The following is a 22244-nucleotide window of genomic DNA, read 5'->3' as shown; positions in this document are numbered from 1 at the left end:
GAAAAAGGCCATCAACTAAATATTGTGGAAGTACATTTTCAGCTATAGGAAGTAGGTAGGGAGTAGTGTTAGAACTAGTGCAGGCCAGTGCCACGGCTCACTAGGCTAATCCTCTGCCTGCGGCACTGGCACACCGGGTGCTAGTCTCGGTTGGGGTGCCGGATTCTATCCCGGTTGCTCCTCTTCCAGTCCAGCTCTCTGCTGTGGCCCAGGAAGGCAGTGGAGGATGGCCCAGGTCCTTGGGCCTTGCACCCGCATGGGAGACCAGGAGGAAGCACCTGCCTCCTGACTTTGGATCGGCGGGGCAGCACACTGGCTGCAACGTGCCAGCTGAAGCAGCCATTGAGGGGTGAACCAATGGAAGGAAGACCTTTCTGTCTCTCTCTCTCTCACTGTCTAACTCTGCCTGTCCAAAAAAAAAAAAAAAAAAAAAGTTAAAAAAAAGAACTAGTGTTTTACTGATGAATAAAGAAAGCTAAAAGGCTATTTTAAGAAGATATATTAGTTTATCTATTATTATATAACAGAAAATCCAAGAATTTAATGGCTTAAGGTAACAATATAGTTCATTTGTTATCTTGCAATTTCTATGGAATAGGAGTCTGAGCGCAGTTCAGTGTCTCAGACTCAAGGTCTCTCCGGGAGCTACAATCAAGCTGTTAGCTGGGGCTGCAGTCCCATCTGAAGGCTTCCATTTCCAAGATTATTCGCATGGGTGTTGAGGAGCATCAGTATATTGCCATGGGGGCCTTTCTACAGGGAAGCCTGATGACAAGGCAGCTATCCTCTTCATGGCTGAGAGAAAGGGGAAGGAAAAAGTGGAAAGGAAAGGAGGGGAGGGGAGGGGAGGGGAGGGGAGGGGAGGGGAGGGGAGGGGAAGGATGGGAGGGGAGGGGAGAAGAGAAGAGTGGAGAGGATCTTTCTCTCACTTAAGGCAGAAAAAGTCAGTCTTTACAACCTAATTTCAGAAAGAGCATTGTATCATTTCTGCCATTTTTTTTTGTACATTATAATAAAGTCTCTAAATCCAATCCACACCCTAGGTCAGGGGGTCACACAGGATGTGGATATCAGGAAGTGGGGATCACTTGGGGTCTTCTTAAAGACTGGCTTCCTCTGTAATGATGATAAGACAGTGAAAAGACAAAGGGAAAATGCTTCCTGAAATCTGGGAATGTGAGATATCCAGCAGGGTAGAGGTGTCATATTGCTGTAGCTTTTGGAAATCAGTGGAAAATATTTGAATCTCGTTCAGAGTGATATTTTTTTTAAAATATTTTTTTAAAAAATTGACTCATAATAAGAAATATGATTTTGAGTTAGGAGCCTCTGAATGAAATTATTCCAGTTATGATGTATCTATAATAGCCCAAATATTAGACTCACTTAAAATGAGATTATATGCAATTGTAAAATTAGTTGTATAACTTTTTATATGTAGCATTTATTTTGTCTATTCATTCGGACTATTTTGACACAAGATTAGGATATAACCTTTGTATTCCTGTTGTATCTAACAAAACACAATCAGTGTTGCATAATTACTGGTTGGAAAAAAGAGAGAGAAGGATATGTGTGTGTGTGTGTGTGTGTGTGTATGTGTGGGTGGGTGGGTGTAGAGAGAGAGAGAGAGAGAACTTTCCAAAAGTAGTGTCAGAGGGGAGATAATATAGAACCTGATGACACTGAACAGATACAAATCAGAGAAGTGGAGACACCTAGGTTAGACTTTGTCTTCAGGAAGTTTAGTGGTTGTGGAAGAAAGGAAGTATGAGAGTAGCCTAGGGAAACTGTGGTTAAAATAAGTGAAGACTTGGGAACATTTTTTTTGGCTAAATGGAAGCAGTTGGTAGAAAGGGAAAGAATTTAAAGACATGTGAGAGAAGAGAGATTTTATGGTTCTAAATCCCAGAACAGACAGCAAGGAATGAGGTTTGTAAAAAATGTACAGATGGTGGCATTAATCCTGGAAAGACACCGGAACAAGTCTTCCTCCAAAAGACAGGAGGAAACGTGGGTTATATGTGAGAAAATATTTTTGCTTTACAAAGTCCCATAACAAAGCTTCTGCTATCAAAATGATCAAAATTATAATAAGGCCCATGACGTCTTCTGGTTTATTGGTCACAAATAAATGTAATCTAATGTACTACTTGGCAAATGTAAAGTAAAATAAGCTGAATCTACAATAGTCTCAATAATGTATTATTTTTGTTTCTTTTTACATATTTTGCCTGATCGGTCTCATGAAAAACTTATTTGCATAAAATAAACAGAGATCATCCAGTTTTATGTTAATATTAGGCCAAGTGTATTTTAAAAGATACTTTTTCACCTAGATCATCAAGAATTCTATTTAATGCATATCTGAACTCCTATAACATGAAAGGTAGCAAGTTAGAAAATATAAGAGGGGCCTGCATTGTGGCATAGCAGCAGTGCCTGCATCCCATATGGGTGCTGGTTCAAGTCTCAGCTGCCCCTCTTCAGATCCAGCTCTCTGCTATGGCCTGGGAATGCAGTAGAATATGGCCCAAGTCCTTGGGCTTCTGTACCCACGTGGGAGAGCCAGAAGGAGCTCCTGGCTCCTGGCTTTGGATTGGTGCAGCTCTGGCCATTGTAGCCAATTGGAGAGTGAACCAGCAGATAGAAGACCCCTCTCATTCTCTCTCTCTCTCTCTCTGCCTCTCTCTCTCTGTAAATCTGACTTTCAAATAAATAAGTAAGTCTTTTCTTAAAAAAAAAAAAAGTACTATGTGTTATGTTGATCAAAAGTTTCACATTTCCTTGTTTTTTTTTAAAAAAGAAAATATGAGATAAAAACATGAACAAAAGGTTTTTGCCTGTCAAGAACTAATGATATAGAAAGAAATATGACAACACAGGAGTTCCTCTTAGATAGGCTAGATGGTATGGCACTGTTACTTAACAAATATCTGGGAATTTAAAGGAGGAAGCCAAGTGGCATCTAGGTATGGGCATCAAGAAATTTTTATGAAAGAGGTTGCAATTTACAAGGTATTAGCAGTTGGATTTGAATTTTAAGAGGAACAGTGAAGAGAAAGAACACTATAGTTTGAGGCAACAACATGGAGACAGGCATGGAAGTGAAATGATGGCAAATGTTTAGTCAAAAGCAAAGAGCCCAATTTCACTCATGAGAAGAAGAGTTGGAGGTAAGCCTAGAACATCTGGAACTGTAATAAATACTATTTTAATCAATAAATTCAGCTCTATGTTTTAAGAAGCTCAGTCTGGGGTGATATGAATTGGAATCAGTAGAAAAAGATACAGAGAATTACAGTATGCAATAATCCAGACAAGTGTTGGGGACTTAACTGGAAATAAAGCCAAATGGAAAGCATCACTGGGATGTTTGAGCCACTGGAAGATAAAATTAAAAGGAAAACACAGATGATTAGATGTGAGGATGATGAAGGAGAGCCAGAAATGACTCTACCCCAAGATTTTCAACTTTTTTGGCTATATTGCCAAGAATTCTTTTAGTTTGGAAAATGGACAGTCTCCAAGAATAGCATTATAAAGACAGTGCAGAATGGTTTTGAAGTCAATGTGTGCTTCAGAATACTCCCTCCTTGAGACCTAACCTGTGCGATAGTCTTAAGTGTGTGGCATCAGATACAAGATTTAACTACATACAAAGGGTAAAGATCAACAGAACTATGTGATATATGAGCTGTGTCAAAAGATCATTAGAGGCCGGTGCCACGGTTCAATATGCTAATCCTCCGCCTGCAGCGCCGGCACCCCAGGTTCTAGTCCCGGTTGCTCCTCTTCCAGTCCAGCTCTCTGCTGTGGCCTGGGTGTGCAGTGGAGGATGGCCCAGGTTCTTGGGCCCAGCACCCCATGGGAGACCAGGATAAGCACCTGGCTCCTGGCTTCGGATCAGCGCAGTGTGCCGGTCGCAGCGGCCATTGGGGAGTGAGCCAACGGAAAAGGAAGACCTTTCTCTCTGTCTCTCTCTCTCACTGTCCACTCTGTCAAAAAATAATAAAAAATTAAAACAATTTAAAAAAAAGATCATTAGAAGGGGAAGGGCTGATACTGCTGCAGGAGTACTACACGACAGAAACCATCCCTAGCAGAATTGCAGAGCTACAAAGCCCCCATTCCTCAACAAAATGTTCCTCTGGCCATCAGTTACTAAGTCTTCAGGATTAATCACCTTCCTGAGAAATGCTTAAACATTTTTGGATAGTTCCTCACCATGGAAGACCTGAGAACAGCTCAATGGCATAAAGACACTTGAAATGATAACAAGCACATCAGCCAGTCAGGGTTAGACACATTGTTTATCTCTCTGGTAAAAGATGCTGCAAATAGATGCTCTGTCTTGTCATTCTGCTCTTTGAAGGACAAAGACTCAACCTCACCTCAAGTGAGGCCCTTCCTCTTTGTTTTTAACTCTAGTTCCCTCTTTTCCATAAATCTGCAAATCCATAGGCTCTTACTGATATTAGAATCCTATGCTTCTTAATCCAGTAGTATATGAATTATGGCAGTAAATGTCTTTGACAATGCCTGTAAAGCAAAATATGGAAATTCCCACCTCACTCTCCCAAGAGAATAGGATGTGCAGTCATTATTTTTTGTGCAGAGAGATAATACTGCCCCAGTGCTCTGAGATAGCATGTATATAATTGTTTCTTCTTTGAAGTTTGTTTTGATGTGAAACTTCAGACATACTCAAGGACAGCTTGCCACTATTATATCCACATAGTCACTAAGTCATAAATCTTCTACATTTTGGGTATGCTTATATGACACATGACCCTTATTTTTCTCCTATGGTTGCTTGTTCTGAGACAACAGAAGTCTATGAAAGTACAGTGCTTCTCTCCTGGATAAAATTCCACACATACCTCTTTGCATCTACCAGCATATCAAGTTAACTGAGGTATAGTTTGGAAGGGTAGTTTAACACTAATTGTCCTAAATAGACTAATTTGGATCAAATAAGCAAGAAGATTACCTTAGGCACTTGTAAGTATAATAGTGCTATCTACATGTTTCTAGACTTTGTTTATGTTTTCTAGGAGCAAACGAATCATCCTCCAAGTTCTTCAGGTATTTGATTCAATCTCTGTGTTAGGCAATAATTAGTTCCATAGCAATCTCTCCCTGATGGCTTGTAGAAAGGCAACAAAAGTGAAAAATCAGCCATATGGCAAAGGGGCACTTGCCTCCATTCTGACCAGAAAAATCTGCCACTAAAAGAAGATTCAATATTCAGAGTTAAAGCTCATTTCTCTTTCTCATGAGAAGACAGATATGAACACTAGCCATATTACCAGTAAAATCAAGAGGAAATGTTTATATGGTACATTAGTACTTATAAAACAAGTATATATGGATTCTTTGAGTTTGCTTGAATATGTGAGATAAATTGATTCATTTAATATATCCAGCAATTTAGTGAAGAGTGACTTCCAGAATATAGGTTCCATTTTTGTTTGTTAAAAATGTAAGTAGGAGGCCGGTGCCATGGCTCACTAGGCTAATCCTGCACCTGCGGTGCCGGCACCCCGGGTTCTAGTCCCCGTTGGGGCGCAGTTCTATCATGGTTGCTCCTCTTCCAGTCCAGTTCTCTGTTGTGGCCCGGGAAGGCAGTGGAGGATGGCCCAAGTGCTTGGGCCCCTACACCTGCATGGGAGACTAGGAAGAAGCACCTGGCTCCTGGCTTTGGATTGGCGCAGAGCGCCGGCCGTAGCAGCCATTTGGGGGGTGAACCAACGGAAAGAACACCTTTCTCTCTGTCTCTCTCTCACTGCCTAAGTCTGCCTATCAAAAAAAAAAATGTAAGTAGGAAAAATTTAGGCAAAATACTGCACACTATCATACCTTCTAATCTTTCCCTGAATTATAATAAAACGATTATGATTTTGCAGAATTATAATTCCTATCAAAAATTATTCTTACTGTGTTGCATATATTTCTAGTACTTCTTTTTCTCAGTTATTTGGTGCATGCTGAGCTAATCAAGGTTTTGGTTGCAGGTAACAGAAGCTTTTTTGATTGGTTTAAAACAAAACAATCATAGTGGAATATTTTGTGGAGGCCCACAGAATTGATGGGCCAACTGGAGGATCCACAGCAGGGAATACGACCATGTTACACCACAAGGTGGTCTGCACTTCACGCCAGCCCTGTAGTCAGCTCCTCAATAAGTTCAACATCTTCATGTTGTTGCTTAGATCCAAAATCCTAGGCTTGGCATACAATGATAGCACTTCAAACATGTGTCTATGCCTGTGCCTTTACTCGCTAAGAATGGAGAGGCATTAAATCTTACAGAGTATTTAGCAGGAAGGTCATTGGCCTGCCAAGGCTCAGACAATGGATCATTCACCCCCTGTAGGCTTCACATATTAGACAAGAAAAAAAAATCATGGTGAATAATCATTATACAATGCTACCAAAAACGTTACACTCCACATGTCACATAATTATATATCTGTCTGCAGTAAATATATTTAATTTAATTTTTGAAATTTGCAGAATGAGATAGAGGGGGAAATGTATTTAATATTACCCATTTTGAAATGTAGTTATCAACAAGATACTGATAAATATTTTTCCATTCTATAAGAGCTGGAAAAAGGAGAGTACTTCCCTGAATCTTTAATAAACATCTATCTCTATAAAACACTTCAATATTTATTAAAGAAAGCCATTTTAACACCAACACAAACACCATCCAAAACTATTGGATGAAGGAATTGCTTTTATACCAAGCATTGTTCTAAGTTTTTTACACATATTAGCTCATTTTCTTTTATTAACTCATTTTATTTAGTAGAGTTTCTAAAGGTTTCTGCGATAGCTTTGAGGAAATAAGTTATTTAAGCTTTAGGCAAAGTTACTAGCATCATTAAGGCGTCCTAAATGCTACAAGAACGTAGAACTGCCCACTATCAAATGCTAAACTTTTTTCTTAAAAACCTACATAATTTTCTGATAAACTGTAGAAAGGATGATTCTTATTTCCTGGTACATGTTTGTTATTCTAATTTAAACATGTTTGTAATACAATCAAAATAGCACAATAAAAATATGTATGTAATTTTTCAAAGTTAATCATTCTTAGCAAATTTATAAGTAGTAACTAAAAAAATCCAATTTGGAAATTCTTGGGAGAAGATAATTAAGAGGCTAAAATTCCGCATGGATTTTTCATCACCAGCATTACGTTAAATGACTGTAGTTCTTGAACTGTAGTGCACACCATTACCATGGAGAGAATTCAGACTGCATATAGTCTCACAGTAGAGGGCACTGGTTGCCTACACAATATCCATGATTTTCTTCTTTTCCTAGGGAACTCTAGCAATGTGTGCAGCTGGAAGAAAACACTACCCAGCCTCAAAATGAATGAGAAGCAGCAAACATAGGAGAAAGTTCTAAGAACACTATTTACAATGTGTTCTTCCTTTTTTCCGTTCCCACTTCTTCTTTTGGGCCCTATGTCCACTTTTTTACCTACCACCTGCTTGGAATGCAGACGTATCGAGTAAACCTTCAGTAGCCAATTTTAGGATATAAGGTGACACTGAGGATTGAAGATTTGAGCTAAATATGGCATACAAGAAAGACAAGAGACAAGGTTCCTGAACACAGGCTAAAAATACTTTATCTACTGTGCACCACTGCTTTTGTCCTTCTTTTATATAAATTCTATCTTGGATGGGTCAATATAATTTGGATTTTCTGTTTTGATGCTGAACATAATCCTAAGTAGTATAGCTTTCTTGTACCTGAATTTGCAATTTCAGATGAATATATCATGAACAACACATAAAACAGTTCTAATAATGGTGACATGATTATTTTAAATCGTCTAATATTTACTTAGCAATATAGCATTATTGCAAGTACTTTTTACACATACACTACTTCTTTTTGAAACTAATCACTGAGAAGTGATAATGTCAGATGAAATTTTCCCTATTTTATAGATGGTGAAATGGTTTCATATATTAACTAACTTGTTTTGGATTATAAAACAAGAAGGTAGAGCAACTTTGATGTGAACTTCAGGTCTTTAAAATCAGATCCCATCTCTTTCCACTGTATCATATTGTCTCATCTGATAGATAGGTCCCCTCACCCACAGCATTATGTTTCTTAATATATACAGCCAAGTTCTTGGTCTAAAGTGAGTAAACACATTTATTTATTCATTATATTGACAACTTCAATCCAATGAGAAAACATTCCATGAACAACTCCATGACTGACAAGAAGGTATTTTACTGGGTAGCCCAAAGTCTTTACCACATCCCTTTTTAGACAGCCTCAGGATGAATTATGTGCCTCAGTGATCCAAAAGAAGCCAGTGAGTTACAACATGGATATATGGGATGATCACATGAGAGGAAAAAACACAATCTCAAGGTCTACATTTATGGGGAATGTAGGCACTACAACATGAAGAGTGAAAGCAAAAAATTAATTGAAAATTAAGTAACAGTGAGATTTGGTGATGAATTATTGGAATAGTTAACTAGGTAGCATAAGCTTACAAGTTTTTACTTTTGCTTTCACCACATAAATTAACACTTGGAAGCGTGAACTGTGCAGTTTACAAGTCAATTGGTCATATCATCAAATAACCATTATTAATAGGCTAACGGTTCCCATTGTCTGTGTTATATAGAAGAAAGGCAGAGAATGGGTCCTGGGGTGAAATTGTAAAGGCAGAAACAGAACTAGTGACTGAACTAGCTTACCCTTTCCTTCATATGTAAAAATCAAGAATTTTAGAAATTCAGAATGACATAAAGAAAGAGTAATGCATACCCCCCATAGTAATGTGTTTAATTGAATCTTGAAAGAAATACAAAGAATCTATGTAGTAGACCAATAAGAAGCTGGACTTCAATGTCAGGAAGACCTACAATAAACTCCTAACTTAGCCCCTAACTGTCTCTATGGCCTTGGATGAATTATATAACATTTTGAATCCTTGCTTTTCTTTCCTTCTCCAATGAGAAGGATAAGAGTGTCTCAAAAAGATATTGTGAGTAGTAAAGGGAATGATGTCTGGTGAATAATAAGTGTGATAAGTGCTTAAATATATTATCATTTTCTAACTAGGTTATAATTAAAATTTTCTTTTCTAATATCTTGAAGTCTTCTGACATACTTCTTGGATCAATTAGGACACGATTTAGTCCAAGAGAGTCCCAAACATAATTACTGTAGTCAACATTTTGCACATGTACATAAAGAGTACACATACAAGTGTGCCCAAAACATTTTGATCAAATTAATGTAAATTGATTTTTAGTTTTTAAAATTATCTTCTTCGAAGTATATGATAGACCAAAATTAAACTATATTCTTACTCTTTTTGAGATCTACATGTTTTAAGATCTACATATTTACATTTTAAGGCAAAAGTAGGTAATAGTTAGATGGAGTTCTTTACCTTAAATAGCTATCTCATTAATCATGATCTCTTGAAATGTAAAAAGAATGAATTAGTACCATAAACAGCCTTACAGATAAAGAAGAATGGGATCAAATTCAGAAAACTAAGAGAAATTTTATTTTCTATCTGTCTGGATTTCAACAAGGCTGGAGATCAATACATACAACAAGGATTCTCCCTTCTTTGTCTACAAAATGTAAAATGATGTATGTACTTTAGAGAGGAAGCACATGAAAATGTATAATGGCAGATAAAATGCCTCTTATCCCATGGTTGGATTTTCACAAAATGTGATGGTACTTGTTGGGGTCATTCAGATTCCTCAATTATCTGTCCAATATATCCTGTCCAGAGTCTCCTAGTACACAAGCTATTTCTCAGATCCTACCTGAGGTTTACCACTGGAAGCCTTCTCTAATGCCTCACTCCATGATGCCTTTGCAATAAGGATACAGCTGCTTCCCAGAAGCACCTCAGAACAGACCAACTCCCTCATTGCATGCTCTGTGTTCAGCCACTGGCTCTGAAGCAATGGCATTTAAGTGCGAATTAAGACTCCTTCATTTAGAATAGACTCTTGCTCAGCATGAGGCAATTTGGATGAAACAGGATACATAGGTCTGGTGTTGTGATGCAATGAGTTAAACTGCCACCTTTGATGCTGGTATCCCATAAGACCACTGGCCCAAGTCCCAGCTGCTCCACTTCCCATCCGGCTCCCTGCCAATGTCCCTGGGAATGCAGTGTAAGATGGCCCAATTGTTTGGGCCCCTGCTACCCACATAGGAGACCTGAATGGAGTTCCCGGCTCCTGGCTTCAGCCTTGACTAGCCCTAATGGTTTGGGAGTGAACCAGCAGATGGAAGATCTCTTTCTCTGTCTCTCCCTCTCTCTCTGTGACTTGATCTTTCAAATAAATAAATAAATCTTTTTTAAAAAAAGAAAAGTATATGTGTGAAAGAGAAGTTGACCATAGAAATTAATATTGCAAACAAGAGGCCAGGGGAAATATTCATCCAAGAGAATAATTTATATTTGTGCCTATTTACAAATATTTTAAAATATATTCTTTAAAGTCTTTTAAAGAACCTGTAAAATGATAAGAACATCCATATTCTCAAAAATACTAAAACTGCAAATCTTGAAAAATATTTTATAATGAAGGTAGCTCTTTCCCAGGTTAATCTGAATAAATAAGATTGTATAATTTTTAAATATAAATAGGTAATAAAATCTTTTATAATAACTGATCAAATATTCAATTTCACATATTTGGATATATATATTGTGTCCTATGCAAAAAAAACGCATTCATCTATATGTGTACACAGACATGCATGCATACATACTCAAGTACACATAGACATATTTGCAGAAACACATATATGCACAATAGATTGCTTATTTTGTTCATTCATTGAATTGAAAAATAGACCAGGGTCAAATAATCATGTGAGAAACTGGATGTAAATACCAAAGAATACATTATTGGCAAAAAAAAAAAAAAATACAGACAAAAGCTTCAAGTAGAATGAACATATATTGTAGCCAAAAAAATTTATAAAGATTTTGGCAGGTATCTATAAAACATGTGCTGGAAAGACAAGTTCACCCATCTTTTCAGAATAACACAGGGAAAGCCAACTACAGAACACAAAGTCTTGGAATCCAGAACTCAGTTTGAAGAAGAGGAAAGGATCACAAATCCCAGAAACCTCTTTCCACATATTTTGATGTTTTCCTTTTGTGTGTGGTATTGATGAGTGCGTCGTGTGCTCATTGAGAAACCAGCCCTCGGTAATTGTCAGGGATCTTCATTCTGAGTGCAGACTCTACTGGAAATTAATTGCTTCAGTGCAATCTGAACCACATCATAAATGTCATGTAGAAGTTGCAGGGAGTGAGGAGGCAGTGACAGCTCAATCCGCACTGTTTCATTTAAAGGTGGGTAAAACACACTGCGACAGAAGTGCTCTTCATCAATAATTTAGTCCGCAGTGTAAAGCCAAGCCGTGCCAAAGATGCCAGGGGAGCCGCTGCCTCCCTGGTTTTAATGACACCAGCAGGGAGGGGTTGAGGGGCCAGCTCAAATCAACATTCACTGCACATCTGGGCATGTCGGCAGATGAAGATATCAAGGACTGAGCTGACAGGACAAAGGGTTGAAAAAAGAAGTGTAACCTGGAAAACCTTTACTTCGAATTCTTTGTATAAATTCAAGGGAGATGACAGTTCCTAAGGTCATCTTATATAATAAAACGTCAGTGATCTACATAGAGAATTTTAACCCTCTCCATCTTGTAATCAAAGAAGAGGAAAGTTTGGTTTCTAACATTCACTTTACAACTCTCAAATATTCCCAGTTGTCCCCGTCCCCTCCCCAATAAACTACTGTAATGAGCCAAATGCTAACAGAAATTGCCTGATTTTGATTCCTGAACTCTAATTATAGCTCTTCAGAGGTCTCACTACACCTGGAGGTCACCTAGCTCCTCTTAACCTAGGGGAATTTAATATCTTGACTATTTCACAATATGTTTGCCTGGAACTCAAAATTTAGTTTGGGAGCTCCCATTGTAATATAAAATAAGTCATGTAAAATGGCACAACCATCATTCCTTTATTGTGCTTTCTTTAAAAAAAAGATAAAGGAAGATGTACACATGTTTTTACTAACTGAAGGGCGCTGTTTCTAGGATTCTAATGGAAAATTTTGGGTGTTTTGAAAAATAAGAAATATATAAATTATATCCACAGCAATTTTATCTGATCTTCTAAAGACACCGTGTATTCCCAGGTTGCATTATTCTTGGAACTCCAGAGACTAAATTCAATTATCTCCTCCTGTGTTTTGTATATTTGGAGGACATCACAGCCTCACTAAGGGCTGATTGGATTCTCACACTAAAGAGATTCAGTCCTCATTGAAGGAAACTTGCTGAGCTTCCTCTTCCCCCAATGGTTTTTTTTTTCACCCTAAAAAACTGAAATTAGTGACATTATTAATGTAATTCAGAGTTGAAAGTTGAAAATATTTGGCTACATACATGAAGAATAAAAGATAACCCAGATATGTGATTTATTAAGAAAACCTGAGAAAAATAGGAGATAAGCCTAAAATAAATTTCAAATTTGATATTCTGATAATACTTAGCCCCTTTCAAATGATTAGTTTTTCCTTTAATTATTAGTAAAAACCTAGAATGTGTGAGAAAGCAGTGGCCACACTACTTTCAAGGTTTGAGTCCACAGGAAGGTTTATCATTAGATGCTAATAAATCTAAATCCCCAAGAATTCCTAGTCATGATCACTCCACCCTGAAGCCAGGAGAGAAAGTATGCAATACAATTGAAAATACAGTTGTAAAATGCTTATCAGAATCAGTGCATCCATTGACAGTGATACAATTCAGGAACACAACACAAGGAACTTAATACTGTAGATCACTATCCCGCCCATCAAATTCCTGGTAAGGAGGAAAGGCTAAAGATCTCACCATTAATCTGTCAGTTTCTTCTACAAACTCAAGGACTGCAAACTATGCCAGAAATAACAGGTGGCAGTCCTTCAGGGTTTAGTTTTTTCAGGCTGAGCCAGCAGAATCCAACCCACCCTTCAGCATGGTCTTCCTGGTAGAAGAAAATCTCGTGTAATCCTGTGAGGAATCTTTCTGTATAAAAAAAGTGACTTTTATATTAAAACCTCATCCAAAGTACATAAAGAGTCTGTAACCAGGTCGTTATTTGGCAATGTAGAAACTTTCTGTGAGCTTATATAAAATATCTCATTTGGTGGCTGATAAAATGGACACAATTAATGAAAGTCTGAATTTTCAGGTAGACTTGTCCCACTACTTTAGGCTTTTTTCATTTGCATTGCTATAGTTAAAATACAAACAAATGACTTCATTCCATTTTTTTAAAACAAAAATGCTCTCATTTACCAAGAAGATACATGAGAGAGAGGCTACCGAATTAGGAAGTAGTAAATTGAACATCATGAAATTGCTGATACTTTACTGTTTCTTTAACTCGCAAAAATGCAATTTCATATGATTCAATATAGTAATTATTCACTTTTTAACAGTTGACTTAAATAATTCTGGGGCATTAAAACATTTGTTAAATCATCCTTTCAACACTTTAATTCTGAAGCCTAATATATCAAACATGATCTTCTGCTCTACGTTTTTTAAAAGAAACTAATGGTTAAGACTGCTTGCTTCTTATATACAAATTGAGAGGGATTTAGAAACAAGTAAGGTTGATGAGAAGCTATTTGAAGTTCTTTAAAAGACAATTCATAGAAAGTGGACAAACAATATCTTTGACATTATTTTAGTTTAAAGAAAATAAAATTTGGATGACTGTTTTCTACTTTTGCACTTTTAGTATCCATAAAACATGCTGATGTGTGTTGAAAACTGCCACAACTTGCTGGTGGGAAGAAAACTCTGAGGAGAGATTATTTCATGTAAGCTATATAAACCAAAACTGAAAATGGCAGGTGTTACATGTTTCAAATTAATGTCCAGTTTACAAACCCAAGATGCTCAGCTGTCTCTCCATATGCACAAGTATGTGTCCCCCGAACTCCAGACCAAACTGGACATTATAAATGTCACTGGATTGTTGTTGCCTTAAATGGGAATGGGAATAATTATGTTGGAGTGTTAGATCCAAAGGATGACCACTTTTCAATAGCCCACTAGACAATATCATTCAATTTCAATGTTAGAATTATCACAAAGTCTTTGATAAGGTAACTGCCAATTGAGTAAATCTACTTGAGGGCTTGGAGAACATGAGTTGTTTAAAACAACTGCTAAGAAATGCTTCTTGTGGCATAGCAGGTAAAGCTGCCACCTGCAGTGCTGGCATCCTCTATGGGCATTTGTTCCTGTCCCAGCTGCTCTACTTCCAAGCCAGCTCCCTGCTAATGTGCTTGGGGAAAGCAGTGGAGAATGGCTCAAGAATCTGGACTCCTGCCAAGTATGAGGGAGACCCAAAGGAAGCTCCTGGCACCTGGCTTCAGCTTGGCCCAGTCCTGGATGTTGAAGCCATCTGGGGAAGTGAACCATCAGGTGGAAAATTCTCTCTCTCTCTCTCTCTCTTTTTCTCTTTCTCTCTCTCTCTGTCTTTCCCTCTCTGTAACTCTGACTTTCAAATACATAAAGAAATCTATTTTAAAAAAATGAAGAAATTTTTCTGATTTTGAATATTCTCCTTTCACTGTAGAGCTGAATGAAACCTGTAACTCTCATTAGAATGAATTCAGATAATATGGAATGCCTGCCCTACATATGCCGAGAGATACACGTAGTCAACAGCATAAGCCCCAGGCAATACGTAATATATTGTCCATTCTAAACTTTAGAGAAAAGCAGAATGAATATACCTTTTTAGAGCTGCAGCTTAAATATTTAAGAGGAACAAATTTCCAGGAGAGAAGTCACTGCTGGGAAAGCACAACCATTATAACACAACTAGCTATCTATACAAACTTCAGGATACATGCTTGTTTTATCAGCTAGATGTTGCTCAAGATACTTGAAAACACGTTACTTACAGCAGCAGAAGTCTTTTCAATTAAGTCTTCTTTTATTTAGAACATGATGAAACATTCTACTGTCTTTTTTTTTTTTTTTTTCAAAAAATGACAAGGACACTTTCATTATTTTCCTTGGAATCACAAAACTAGGGTTACTGATTATTCACTATATCCTGTTCTTCAACTATTTAGAATTAGCCATGAAGTTGCAGCCTGATCCAAGCCTTCTGTGTTGGCGTTTAAGTAAAAATGACAGTAAAAATGGCAGATTGATCATTTTTTTCCTGTTAATCCTTTAGGACCAAAATCACAACATTCACATTACTAGAAGAAAAAATTTACTTTAAAAAAAAAGAACCTAAAAATTTTATCTCATTTTTTTATCTTGTTTCTCTGAAATTACAAATTAATGCTAATGTTGCCCACAAAAACTAAAAAGGGCCTTAACTCTAAGGAGATTATACTTGTATAGTAATTATCACATATTATATCTCATATATGTTACATGAGATATAAAATGTGTATGTATAACAATTACCGTGGAGGCCATTATGTGATTATAAGCCAATAATTCTATAATTCCAAAGAAATGTCCCAATGAGATGAATAAGGGTTTTGAAAGAAATCTCAAGAATGTAGATATTTTATGTCAGTGAGTTGAACACTAAAGTAACTCTCTGGGCAATAACAGATGAAATTAACAACTTCAATCTAAGAATTCAACCCTTCCATGATTTAATCTCAACCTACAGGTACAATCACAACTCACCTAAGAGACGACTTGCCTCCCAAGCCTATTAGTGATGAGAATTAACACTGCCCTGGCCCCACCACGCATCCACCCTGGGTGCCAGTAGATTAAATTTGTCATGAAGTTAAATACTGCACACAAGAGGGAACCATTTGCCTGGGCATTTATTCTTGCCATCTCTGTAACCACAGTGTGAAACAGCAATAAACACTCGTGGCTACAAGGGGGTGGGTTAGGTGGGGAAGCAGATATTTTATTAGGAAATGAGAGAAAACTTGTAATTAAAGATGGTAAACACCTAAAGTCGCAGTTACCTTGACGTGATTGGGAAATCTTGGAGGAAAGAAGGTCCTTTGGCGATCTGCAGGAAGGTCAGTGGAGCACCATGTGGGCAAGGGGTAGAAGGTCTTTGAGAAGAGACGGGGAAACAATGTTCCACAAAGGCTTTTTAAAATTCACATGGGTTTGCACAATATGTTTCTTGAAAGAGTTTGAAGCCCAATATATAAAAAGCTGACTATTTATATATTTGATTCCTTAAAAGCAATTAGGAATACAAAGCAGATGGTCCAGCATTGTAGATTTCCCTTTTCATATTGCTTAAACACTAGAGATCAATAAGTCTAATATAAACAGATGATTTCCATAGCAGGGTTTATAATTAGCTGGCACTGAATGTGTCCAAACTCTAAAATAATTAGCAGAAGCATGTGGCACACCATTAAAACCTTGTGGCTTGTCTGCATTTACATTTATAATTATTAAAGTTAATTATGATGCTTGTGGTGTGGTTCCAAGCTCCTTTACAACTTAGATTAAATATTTTTTTTAATCCCATAACTTCTTTTCTAACCTTCCTTGAGCCTCTAGAAAACAGTGAAATCAAACCAAATTAGGAATGTATAGCTGCAATTTCCTGCTCCAAGGAATAAAAATATGACTTTATCAGGAAAGATAGGCTCTTCTTAAAGAGCTTGCAGCTTTTGGAACTGATAACAATATTTTGATCTTGAATTTTAATTTGTCCATACTGACATGCATAGGCAGAATAACAATGCTTGTAAGTCTTTGCAGTGAAAGCTGTCATTTTGAGAACTAAATGAATGGCAAGTTAGTGCCAACCTATCTCCTCAATTTATTATATGGTAATAGAGAAATTAAAATAACATGCTTATATAATGTTCTTGAGTTAAGGTCTAAATAAACTCTGTAATTTAAAGTACAGGCAGTATTTCACAGGAGGGGGAGCAAGGAGTCCATATTTATTTAAAAAATTCGTATCTCCTGAATAAGTATTTAGTAAAACTCTCTCCTGTACAAGTCATCTTCAAAATATTCATGGAAAATTCATATTATGAAAAAAAACTATAGAAGGATTTCATTTCCTTGGTACCCAAATAAATTTCCTTTTTAATTCTATTTTTCCATGAACTTGTTGAAGTTCCCTCATGTTAGCAGCCCTGGATACAACAAAAGATAGAACATACATCCTGCCTTCTCAGCTGGAATGAGAGTTTGTCTCACCAACACTCATCTAACCACAAGAGCACATTGCTTTAAAATTTGCATCAAGATATACAACATATTTTGCAGATTTGCTATTCAGGTGTAATCCATTGTCATTGCAACAACTGGCCAGTGTTCTTAATATAAGTCTCATTAAATCTGAAGGTCTTTCATATCTGGTCAAAAATATTCTATGAACATCTGCACTTAATACCCTGTGTAATGCACCAGGCCAAATTTAAACACGGATCCCTTAACATAGTTATAAGTCAGTGAATCAGAAAAGGGATATTAAATACCTTATTTTTCTCAGCTGCTCACAGTTTTCTCTTCCATTATATGCAAGTTATCTCTGCTCAATAAATGTAATAAATATGCTTCCTTTATAAAGAACCCATTGACTTACATGGTTTAAAGCGATTTATTAATATTTTATTTTCTGGTGCTTTCTGTTTGTTAAAATTTTACATAAATTTCACATACATTTAACATCTTGGGGTAACAAAAAAAAGCTATTTTCAGCTATTAGGCTTTTAAAATAATTTCTATTAGATTTTTATATCCATTTAAATATAGTACTCTCATTTAACTACAAACTGTAAAAGACACCTCTTTCAGATATAGAACTTCCAGTCTCATTTTCTCTCAAAGCAGAGAAAGGGCTTTTTAATTTAAAATGACCACATTTTTCATCATAAAAAATCATTTGTTTTATTGCTTTTCCTGCTGCATCATTTAGAGGTAAATAAACTAAAATATACTTGATTCAAACTATTAGGTTAGAATGAAAGAAATGATGTTACTTTTATTGTTAATGAAGTATTTAGGGATATAAAGACATTCTTAGCTTAATGCATATATAAAAAGGCAAGGATGTAATATTGACAGCATAACTTTGCATTTTTCATTATTTTAATAAACCTAGTAAATAATTGTTTTCAATGAAGTTGTATGGTCTTTATTGGCCTAGAGAAGAAAAAAAGATGAAGGGAAGAAGAAACATAAAATGAGATGGATCACAGTAAGAAAAACCTCAAGACTTGGAAGAGAAAAGAAAAGACACAGGGAAAGAGGTACATGGAGAGGCCAAGGAGAAGAGTAAGGCTCTGGAATCTGCATATTGGAAAAATCACTCTGCTGGAAGAGATCATGAAAGCTCCCCTGTCCATGACCAAACTAGAGAAGTCTTCAAGATTCAGTGAAACAATTTCTCCCCCAGGGCACATCTTATTAATACTATGTCCAGTGTAACACCACAACAAAATGAATGTGTTTTCAGAAACAATGTGATATTAATACCTTGTGTTCTCTACAGATATCCATGTCATCATTCACACAATTTAATGATAGAAACATCAATTTTCCCATTCTTGACCAGTATTATTATAAGTAATACTTGGTATTTGGTATGTTTAAGTCAGTTTATTGGATGCTGATGTCACTAAGATTAACCTCAAGTGAGTCATGGTCAAACTGGGAACAGCCAAAATGTCCTGAGCAATAATTCAAGGTGTGCCTGCCCTGTGAGGGCTGCATGATACAGAAGACACGTTCATTCAGAAGAGAGAACAGTCACCAGGACATCTTCACCAAAAGCACGAAACTTAACTCTGTCTTCACAGAAGATACAACATCAAAGACTGAGAGTCTGGGACCTATTGGCATAGGTCAAGCTATAGACTATATTCAGCGAAGAAAACTTAAGGTAATTTGGAGACATAGGTAGACGTCACCTTGAATGGTATCTCTAAAGACTTTGTATTTCAACCTCTAGTCAGTAAAAGAAATAAAACAAAGCAGAAACCTGGAGTTTTTGTCTGGGACAGGTCCTGCATGAATTCTTTTTCTTCATAATGTACATTATCAACAAAAAAATGTCAGCACGCTTTGTAACTCTATTGAACCCATGTCAATATATTTTTGGCCTATTGAGAACAAAACTGTGATCACAGCCCCTCTACAGCCCAAGTGTTTTCATTCCTCAAATCTTGAATTAAAAAAAAAAAAAAAGAATCTATATTCCTCTCTCAGGAAACCCACACTCTTCTTGCAGACTAGTTAAGTCGACTGCATGTCCATCACACGCTTCCTGGCCCACACTTCAGTTTCCTCTGGCTCAGGCCAGACCAGGAGATGTCTGGAATGTGACAAGGTAGTATGAGCCTGCCAGCTCTATTCTGTTAGCAAATTTATTTTCTTCTCTTAGACGGATGATAAAAATGTCACGGTGTGATGCCTTCGCAGGCCCAGGAGCTCCCACCTACAGCTGTGGGGCTTGAATAGGACCCGAAGCCAAGAATGCCATAAGGAGCACAGACAGCAACTCCACCATCACTGCCTCTCCTGCATTGCTCATTCTCCTGCTAAATGATGCAATGGGACCCCCTCAGGGATTCTGAGTCTGATCATGTTTTTCTTGCTATTTTTTTACTTCCATCTTCTCTTCACCAAAGCAGCCCAAACTGCTGAATTTTTCATGAAACAGATAATATCATTGTACACAAGATAATGGCATTCAAATACATCCATCTGCTTGTTAGCTATGACTACATTGATCGCAATGCCACTGAAAGAATATTTACAAAAAAATTACTTTTTCTGTTTTTACAGTATTAAAAATGAACATTCCATAAGCATTCTATAGAGGGACCTATAGATGTACATAAGCCAAGAGTGGAAAATGAACTGAGAAATTAAGCAGTTGTCGCTGGGGCTCATCCAAGAACAAGTTTGCTTTTTCTCAAAGATGGATTTGAAATCCAGATGAGTTTTATGACTCAATGATTTTGTTCTTCCATCAACTGAGAATGGTGGTGGAAAACTGAGTTTCACTGTTGTGATAGACAGGGTCCAGGCTGTTCCCCAAAAGATGGAAAATAGAGTCATCTCATTCACCATATGAGTATCTAAGGTGGAAGTGATTGGATGGAGCAAGATGGGAAAACAACTTTCCTTCCTCCAGGCTTCTCATGGGGCACGTGGGTATAAGAATGATAGGAAAAGTGTACAGAAGTTCAGGGTAGAAGTGAGAGAAAGAGAAGGCAAAGGAAGTGTTTCCTTTTGCTCTGGACTGTGATGCCCTTAATTTGTTCTCTGACTCTGGGATAGATAATTACAAATCGGATATAAACAAGTGGAGTTCACTAATGGTTTTGCACCTCATATGTAAAGCAGAATTTCTTTGTCTATACCATGAAAGATCACTCAACAATTTCTAAACACCATCGACCTCAATCTTCTTCTTCATAAAGATGCACTTATTTATTTGCTTTGCTATTCTAATTGCCATTCTTAAATTCAGAAGTCAGATGGAAAATTAATTCAGAATGTTGGTATATGTGTAACCATTGTGTCATAAGATGTTGTTTCCTCCTACTTTTTCTTTGTCCTATTCAACCACAGTCATGTCATATTAACCGGTTTGGATTCTTATTTGAATAATTGCTAAGACATTTTCTAACTGCCATGAGAGTTTTAATTGAATGTTCAATTAATTCAATTACCCCTAGCTTCCCTAAATTCTAGACAATTACCCCTAGCATCCTTAAATTCCAGAGTTGTTTTATCCAGAATGTAAATGAAAGAAGTTTATCATACTCCATGTTGTCTTCAATTTGCTAAACAACCCAAAAGAAAAGATACATTGCATTTAACCTAACCATTTTTCAACAGACAGGTTCTATTTTAATACTCATAAAACTTGTAGATAGAAACTTAATGTAGATATTCAGAAATTGTTTTAAAAATTAAGTAAGAAATACTTCCACTGTGAAGAAGTAATTTTCCTGAATTGTGCATGCTCACATGCACACATACACACACAATCTTTTGGATGATATTCACTTTGGGTGAAAGGAAGCAGTTTAGTGATAGGTCTTGTGAGTATACTTTTTGCAATGTTGTTTTCATGGGTGAATGGACAAATCAAGCTTTTCTACACGCTTTGGACCATATCCAGGACCTTGTGTCAATCCAATTTCAAAAATGAAGTTATGGGGCTATCATGGTGGTGCATCAGGTTAAGCGACTGCTTATGTTGCTGGTATCCCATATCAGAGTACTGGTTCAAGTCCCTGCTGCTCTGCTTCCCATCTTGCTTCCTGTTTATATACCTGGGAAGGCAGAAGGAAATGGACCAAATACTTGGGCACCCACCATAGATGTGCGATACTAGGATGGAGGCCCTGATTCCTGGCTTCAGTCTGGTCCATTGCTTTGCTGTTGAAGCCATTTGGGGAGTGAGTCAGCAGATGATCTCTCTCTGTGTCTCTCCCTCTCTCTGTCACAGTCTTTCAAATAAATAAATAAATCTTTTTTTTTTTTTGTTTTAAAGCGAAGTTAAAATGTGCAGTCTGTATCATTTACTGGTAGGTAGTTCAGGGCATTATTGAATCAGAACAGTCAACTTCCGCTGTGATTATAAATTTCTTTTCTTCTTAAAATACATTTTTATCACTTGTGAAACAGAAAAGTATACAAATTGATGCCAACACTTGATGTTGTTGAAATCAATAAAAGGTTTTGTGTGGGCCTCTGTATTTTCAAAACAAGCTGAAACTCCATTTAGAAATTACTCTTTCGTCTATGATTTCTCTCGCTTTTTTTGTTTTTTAGCCAACTATAATAAAAATCACCTGGCTCATGGATATGGAGGCCTCCAAATGTACTGTGTAGTTTCTGTTACAGTTCCTGCAGACCAACCAAAAGGAGGAGGGAAGTCCTGTAACATTGTTTCAAATCTTCCTATGAAATAAGTCTGTCTTTTGATGTTGGATCTAGTTCAAATAACTACCACTTTTGCACGCCAACAATTTGGCCTGTCTTCCATGAAATAATACATACTTTTTCCTGACAACTAAATACACTGTCATGATCCCTAAATCAGAGAACAAAGGCATCATGATTGGAATAAAATTACCTTCCTTATTTTAAATATCAATGACAAGAAAGTCATAACAATAACAGCATGGAAGCATCTTATT

The 22244-nt window shown here is 36.9% G+C and overlaps 1 long non-coding RNA gene across 2 annotated transcripts in view; it reads right to left on the bottom strand.

Annotated features, from left to right (window-relative positions):
* Positions 1–22244, bottom strand: part of LOC149128099 (uncharacterized) — a 304850-nt gene that overhangs the window by 139267 nt on the left and 143339 nt on the right. The window lies entirely within an intron of this gene.

Source organism: Oryctolagus cuniculus, chromosome 2 (genome assembly GCF_051225735.1).
Source record: "Oryctolagus cuniculus isolate XC-2025 breed Fujian yellow rabbit chromosome 2, ASM5122573v1, whole genome shotgun sequence".
NCBI lineage: Eukaryota > Metazoa > Chordata > Mammalia > Lagomorpha > Leporidae > Oryctolagus > Oryctolagus cuniculus.
This window is presented reverse-complemented; position numbering and strand designations above follow the sequence as displayed.